Genomic DNA, 8,258 nt, shown 5'->3' with positions numbered 1-8,258 from the left:
GTCTTTCATTTTATCAACTGGGTAAATCTATTTTTTATTTGGATGAAACATGGGACAATGAGGGTCATTCCGTTTCGCAAGACCAGAATATCAAAAACCTGTCTGTCTCTCAGTACAGCCACACTTTTCTACTTCTTGAAAATGGCTGCAAAGTCGAAGACGAAACGTCTAACAATACAAAACTGAGCGGGGGTCAACAAGAAATTCAGGTGTTCAAATTTCTAACAGCAGAAACCTTTCTATTTGTATACTTATCTGGTAACGAAGACTTTATCCATCTTCATCATCAAACCTACAATCAGTTTGATATTATCAGTGCCAATAATAATAATAATAATATCTGTTTAACAAAATCTGTTTTAAAATCTGTTTTTCCGTTAATCAGCTATCGCCCCCATACGAACGACAACTCTCAGAAGTTGAGAAACTTGTGCCAGCTAAGGACTAACGAGGTCTTACCTTCTAACGTGTGATTCCTATTAAATTGATATATATCAAAAGACGAATTATAACTAAAATTTATAATGTTTTGATTTGAATAGGTTGGATAAAGAAAATGGATAGTTTTTAAAACGTCAACAGATGATATTTATTTTTTTATGAAAAATTTTTAGAATTCAAGTAACTGACAAATACATTTTTTTTCAATTTATCAAATGCAGTACTTTTTGCCCGTTCTATATTAGTATTTATTTTCAAATTTAATATTCTGATTATTTTATAGATCCGTAGAAGTTAAAAATCCTAAATGAAAAACTATTTCGAATATACTTGTCCTTCTCAAAATAAAATAAAATTAGTTTTCACGATATTTCAATTATCTTCGTATTATACAGAATATATCATTGGAAAATTTATATTAATACTCCCAGTCATTAATCCCAGCCTATTAATATTATATTCAACGCAATATGATGAACAGCGTCGGCCGCCTCTTTTGAAGTTCTTTATCGCAAGTCACTATTTTAATGGCTTCTTAGGGGCGTCTTCTAGGGAGATAGCGGGTAGAAATTATTGAACTATTGAAGAATCTAAACGTCAAAGAACAGCAATATTAGTCGGTGAAGATATTGATTTACTTTTGATTTTAATTGGGCGTACACTATCTCTTGAACAAGAAATTTTGTTTCAAAAAGTTTGCAAAGCAAATGTGAAAACGGAAATATACTCCTCTAAGAGTTTCAACAAATATTCAAGTTCTAAAAAACACATTTTGTTCCTTCACGCTTTAAGCGGCTGTGATACAACTTCTGCGCTCTTTAAAAAAGGAAAAAAAACGTTTTTAACATTCGAGAAACTATCTAATTTGGATGAACTTGCCGCAGAATTTGAAGAAGAAAACTGCCCGGTTCAAAAATTATTTGATAGTGGATTGCAAACTTTATTAGCTGTTTATAATGATCCAATATCTGTAGATACTTTCGATCATCTTCGTTATGCACAATATGTCATGCTAACAAAGCTCAATAAACCTGTGCAGTTATTAAATATCCCACCAACAAGTGAAGCAGCTCACCAACATTTGAATCGTGTTTATTACCAAGTTCAACTGATGTGGATGCAGGAAAGCGGGGTTACAATGCTCTTTAGCTTGTAGCCAGTGTAATGGGCAAGCTTGTCTCAATGCTGTACCATATGAGACCGATGTTAACGAAGATAGGTCCTTTGATCCTGAAATCATGGAAGAATTGGAAACGAATCTGGGTGAAGATGATAACGCCCTTGAATTTTTACAGCTGCGAGAAGACGACGACGATGAAGAAGAAAAAAACTGAAATTAAAACTTATTATTCTTTTAATTATTTTATCTGTTTTTTTTTTAATTTTGATATTCACAAATGTATCAAATGAGATTTTTCAATAAAAATATGATTTAAAATGTTATTTCTTTTCTATTCATTTTTATTTATTAAAGAATAATTACTGAAGATTAGATTTAAATTATAATGTAATATATATTTTTCCCTCTACAAATTTATAATTACACGGGCAGGTTAGTGTTATTAAATAAATTGATACTTAATTGAAAATAAATAATTAATGAAAAACATATTTAAATATAATGTATTTATTAATAAAAAATGAAAATTATTTATAGGTAATTATATAATATATAATATATATTAAATATTAACACATTCAATATATTAAACAAAACCATACACATTCCTAGAGAAGATCTAACACAAAGGAGAGTACCTGATGCAGAACAAATACAGGCAAATTTACCTCCAGTTCAGTTTGAAGGGTGCCTAAAAGATGACAGTACTACCAACTGTCGAAAGCGCTCGCAGATAATTTCTAGAAGATATAAAGCTTCAAATCCTTTTTGTAGAATTTAATATTGATATAAATATATATATATATATATATATATATATATATATATATATATATATTTGGAAAAATCAATCCCAGCAGACCGCTTGTTTGTTTCCGAAAACCATCTTAATGGTCGCTTAAGATGTTGCAGGAATACGGGACAGGTCTTTTAATTATTTTTGATGTCACTGAATGTGAAGAAACTGAACTAGAACTCCATAAAAAACCCATTGTTTGCAAGACAAAAAGAGCCTATAAGAAACTGCTGTCAGTTCATAAGTTCTATATTTACGAAAAAATAGACCGCCTTCGGTGTAATAAAATGAAACTTTTCATTGAACATAAAATGTTTATACTCCACATATAATTGTAATTTGATGGGATTTTGACTTTTGTACCTTGGATAAGTGGGTACTGAATTAACGATTTGCTTATCAAAGTCCAATAAGTTGACGCCTTCACAGCTATAAATCTATTGTTCATATTCACAGCATTTCAGACTCCAAATTGATGGTGCAAAAACATTTATATTCAGCAATGAACGCAATACCTAAGAATTCGACCCTTCGGCGATTTTCAAGTGGACTTACATCATTCGTTCAATACGAACGTAATTGCAAATCAAGACCCGTCGGTTAAAAATGGGAAATACAAACTACTTTTAATTGATTAGTGAACATGAATCGCGTAGATACTTAATTTCTATCATTAAAAATGATTATAATCTTTTCAAATTGAGATAATGGGTCAATCTGTCCATAATTATTAAAAATTCTAAAATAGCATTAGACTGTGACTTAGTCATGACTTTGTCATGAAGAAGGGTAATACTGAGTTTGAACAAATGCATGTTGAATGATATGAAATGCACTCGTAATTCTTTTTCAGACCATCAGGGTAGGGTACGGTTGTCATGAATTTTTTCAAATTCTACCGATACGCAACCACAATATCGTAAAGCTGGTTCTACTAAACCGCAATATTAAAAACCAGAGGGTGTCAAATTATTGAAATATTCGGATTACTGAATTGTATAGAAAAATTCATACGGAATAAAATAAAGCTTTTCATAAAGAGAATACCGTAAAACGTTTTTTTTTTTGTACCTTGGGAGCTGTCTGACTTGACCATTTAGTCCAAGTATCCAGGAAACACTGCAGCAGGAAACACTGCAGCAGTGTACTTCGGTGTCATGTGGTCCGTGCACATATTCAATATGTGCTCTCCCACTTGTTCCGAAATTTCTGTTCGGTCCGATCTTCTGTAGTTCGGTGAGTTTTCCAGTCTGAATTGGCCCATTCTGGCCTCCTCCACTATCACAAAGTGTAAAGGAGGTAGATTCAGGAGTGTCTCCAATGCAGCCGTTGAGGTAGTTCTTATTGCTCCCGTCATTCCCAAACATGCAAGTCTTTGCACCTTCCTTGTTTGTTGATGGCGGTCGCCTGCTTCTTCTTTGGTCAATATACCATTTGTGGGATGAAATAAAACTGCGCAGTTCTCATTCTCGCACAGAGAAACTGTTTATAGGTAGTATGGGTTAAATTATCATCGTGGCCAAACAGTTTTCAACAGGAATCAACATTGGAAATCTTGTTTTGTCTATTTTGATGTCATGTGTTTTTGTAGTTCCCTATTTCAATAAATATTTATTCTATTATATCTTGGTATATACTGATCGATAGAGAACATTGATGTTGATGCAAATGCTGAGGCCACCCAGGTACTTCCCAAAGGCGAAAACCCACCAAAAAATACCATGGCTACTGTGTGGTGATCAGCAACTGGTGTGATTCACTATAACTTTCTGCAACTGAGCTAAACCATCACAGCAGAGTACTATTGTGCAAAAATTGACGAAATGTACCAAAAATTGCGTCGGTAGTAGCCGGTACTGATCATTAGAAGAGGTTCGACCCTGTTCCATGACAAAACCCGTCCACACGTTTCATAAATCACCATTCAAAAATTGAACGAACTGAGCGTCAAAGTTCTGCTTCACCCACCATACTTCTTAGACCTCTCGCCAACCGACTACCATCTTTTCAAGCCAATCCTTCGCTAATAAGGACGTGTGGAGTACAAACTGTAGTTGTTTCGTACAAAGTAGTTGTTTGAAAAGTTATTTTTTCTCAGTTTGTACTTAAAAGAAACATCTTTGCACGATCTACACATTTGTGCAGAGGCTGCTTTCTTAGTCTCTTCGGAGGTTTCCCAAATTTGTATGAAGATAGAGAAGTAGAAAGCCAATAAAGCACTCCAAATCATACAGAGGGAAGCTATCCGAAGACGGGAACCTGAGAGATAGAACGAATCTACCTATAGAAGTGATTATGGAATCATTAGGATGCTGTGTACGAAACTGTTATTTCGAATTGAAGGACGAATTCTTTATACAAGATCAGGGACTGCCAATGGGATCGCCACTTTCACTAGTCATTGCCAACATATATATGGAGTGGTTTTAAACTCTGGCCATCGAAGAAGCCCACAAGAAACCCCGAGACTGGTTGAGCTATGTTGACGACACCTTCATAATATGAAACCATGGGAATACTGAACTAGACGCCTTCCTGGAACACATCAACAGCGTGAGACCTTCCAACACTAAATGGGAAACATCTGTATATCGAAAACCCAATCACACAGTATCTGAACCAGAAATCCAACCACCATCAATCGACAAGAGAGGAATCATCAAGACTCTACTAGACCGTACCTTCGGGCTCTGTAATACGAAGGAAGGTCTCGAGAAGAAACTAGACATCATCAAAAATGATCTTCAACGGAATGGCTACTTCAAAGCGGTGGTAGAAAAGACTTTGGCTAAAAGACAGCAGGAGCCTCGCAAGGAAGAGAAGCCGTCACAACCAGTGCTTGCACTTTCCTACATCAGAGGATTATCGGAGAGGATAAGAAGAATTGGTTCCAAGTACAACATCAGAACCTGCTTCAGATCCGGTAACACTATCCGTAGCAGCCTCACGAAAACCAGGCCCCCAAACGCGGACTGCGATTTCAAGAATTGCATTTACCGGTGTAGGGTTTTTTATATAACTATTTACTTTAGAAGCGTTTCATTTCCATGTTGGTTTTTATTTTTGTAGTATAAATTCTTGATAGGAAATCAACTTTTCATAACTTTATTGTCGAGCAGTCGGACGAAATATCAATCTGCTTGGGTTTCTTTATGGGAATTCCTTTCATTTTATTTTTACTCAGTATTTTTATATTTTGTCATGGCAAACCATTGAAATGTTCTCTTCTCTCGAACCGAGGTTTATTGCCAACAACACATGGATATTTTAGAATGACAGACGCCACTTAGGTAAGATTTTTTATGTATTAGACAACGGCCCAAGTGGTTAATCTTCTGTGAATATATTTATGACCCTGACCATATCGTCACTGGCGATTATTTTCGAAAGGCACAAATATTTTTAAAAACCGAGGCATTGATTCATTCTGTGCTGGGATTTCGGTCGGGCTAATCCTAATTTTTATTCTCCTCGCCACGAGGTTTCACTATCTTCTGTTGGTTCGTTTTGTTGGTGTTGTTAATAAATTTTATTATTTGTAAACGCTGCGTCCGATTAATTAATAATTTACCTATCACCCGGCAACGACACCGGATACCCTATGAGAGCGGAAAATCCTATATTGGTGAAACTAAGAGGCCATTGAATGTTCGCATTGCCGAGCACAAGAAACACACACAGCGAGGGGAAACCAGCGAACCAGGAATAGCAGAGCATGTTTGGATCCATCAATACAACATCGAGTGGTCCCAAGCTGAGATCATACACAGAGAGGAAATTGGTTTAGGAGAAAATTCAAAGAAGCCGCATATATGTTGTCCAACAACGTATTCAGCCAAGCTAGCGTAGAGATACGCAACATATGGAAACCCATCATCAAGCGAAAAATGGCCAACTCCCGCCAAACGGTCATCTCTCATAAAACCAGTGAAGCGGAAAAAATGTAAAGCGGGGATAAGTGAAAGTACTCGAACGACCTATAAATAGTCATCTCTCGGAGGAATCAGTCCAGTCGTCACCCGAAGACGATTGTAGATACCAACAATCGAAACGTCTTGAACTTGGCTAGGAATCTCTTAACTTTCTATTTTTTGTTCAATTGTTCTATTTTTGCTTGTATTTTATTTCACTATTATTTCATTTCAGGTTTTTTTGCTTGATATAATTGTTATTTCAGCTATTCATTTTTTTATTTCTTCTTTTTTAGTTCTTTCAGGGGTTTCAAATCATTTTATATAATATTAGACAATGGAAGTCCGAACTAATGAAATTCATCATGAAACATTGTCAATCACCTTCAAACAAATCAATAATTTTTTTTTAGTATCGTATCATCTTCAAAAGATTGCACAGGTGAAATTTCTTAAGCAATCTGACACACATACACGAAACCCGAGCCAAATCCGAGAGAACAATTAGTGTTCCTTTTTGTAAGAACGTATATATACCCAAAGCTTTGTTACTTACTTCGGACCGAAACTTGTCAATTAAGTTCCGATTGAACTAAGAAATATAATTAATGAACGCAAGAAAACAATTAGATCCTTCATTGATCACAAATTTGATTTCTTAGAAGAAATATTTGAATCAACTCACTGAATGTCTGATTTTTTTTATTTATCTCACATCTGCCTCCTCTTCGCCTTATTGTCTGGTTCAAAACTTCTTCAGGTTGATCATTGCTTTCTATTTTTTTTTCATTATACATTTTTATATGCTAACATCTATTATAGAGAAAAATATGTATGTGAATTGTATAAATTGATTGATTGATTCATTGATTGAATAGGCAAATGAACTTTCAACAATGTCTACACCAGTAAAATGCATTATTTACAAACAAGTCCTTTAAAAAGTAGTTCAGGCTAACGCGAATATGAAAAAATATTGTGGATTCTTCGAAAATATTTGATGCAAAATATCACTACTATCATTTATCATGTGAGTGTCAAAATATGAGTGCGAGTTATATTTTTCCAAGAAAAACCCCACCTGGCTCAGGCTATAGTAGTTCCGAGCGGTCAAACTACAGTATTAATTTGTGTTAAAATAAATAACCTCCCAGTCCGGATTTTCACTCGTGATAGTACCTCGCCACGGTACTGCCGCATTGCTGCAGGTTCGGATCGATCGTTGACATACAAGAAATTCCGGTAGTTCCGGGCGAAGTAGATCGCAAAAGTACTTTCTGAAACGGTACTCTTTAGTGCTGAGCTACACTGGTACTCTCTTGCGGAAAAGTTGTAACAGCCCGAGATCCAGTTTTGTTTTCATCGGTTTTGTGCTTTCTTGGTTGCTCGAGGTCAAGTACGTATGATTGATCTGATTTTTATGGTTAATGGCAACAGCATGGTCTTTTTTAGACATGGGCATTAGTACCGGAAGTTTTTCGTTGTCGAGATTTTCAGCCGAGGCTTCAGAAGAGCTTGCAATTGAATGATATTATTAATAAACAGTGTCGCCGGTGAAATCCGCATCATTTGAGATTTCGGGAACTATTCGTTTCAACACGCGATTGTTTGTAAACAATTTTTTCCATTAGTCGAATTTTTGGCCTCCGATCACGATTCTGAAGTTGAGAACTTGTCTTCTTCAGAAACTTATTTTTATCGTAAAATGACACTTTCTCATAACTTTCACATGTTGCGGACCTTTATCCACTTGCTTTTTCATTATTTTCTATACAAAAGGTTCAATATTCTCAAAATTGTTTTTTCCAGTAAACTACCTACATCATAATTGTTCATGATAATAATGTAGTAATGACAGCAATGTCAAAAAGTACCTAAAATTGGTCAATATAAAAACGTCAAACAATTTAGAAAAATTCATGAGAAAAATATAGACAGTATTAAAATTAACCTAATGATGCACAACTTTAATTTACCTTCTGTTGACGTA

The 8,258-nt window shown here is 35.1% G+C and overlaps 1 protein-coding gene across 2 annotated transcripts in view; it reads left to right on the top strand.

Annotated features, from left to right (window-relative positions):
• Positions 1-7,414: 7,414 nt before the first annotated feature.
• LOC111506020 (calcium release-activated calcium channel protein 1) overlaps positions 7,415-8,258 on the top strand; it is a 60,304-nt gene continuing 59,460 nt past the window's right edge. Inside the window, exon 1 of one of the 2 annotated variants that reach the window (XM_074174745.1) lies at positions 7,415-7,664. The gene's annotated coding sequence lies outside the window, so the exon portion shown is untranslated. The remainder of the gene's footprint in view (positions 7,665-8,258) is intronic. The other variant, XM_074174698.1, reaches the window with a different exon arrangement.

Source organism: Leptinotarsa decemlineata, unplaced genomic scaffold (genome assembly GCF_025532065.1).
Source record: "Leptinotarsa decemlineata unplaced genomic scaffold, Ldec_3_MD MMD2_P_RNA_scaffold_1, whole genome shotgun sequence".
In the NCBI taxonomy this organism is placed as follows: domain Eukaryota; kingdom Metazoa; phylum Arthropoda; class Insecta; order Coleoptera; family Chrysomelidae; genus Leptinotarsa; species Leptinotarsa decemlineata.
The sequence above is the reverse complement of the archived record's forward strand: the minus strand, read 5'-3'. Positions and strand labels throughout refer to the sequence as shown.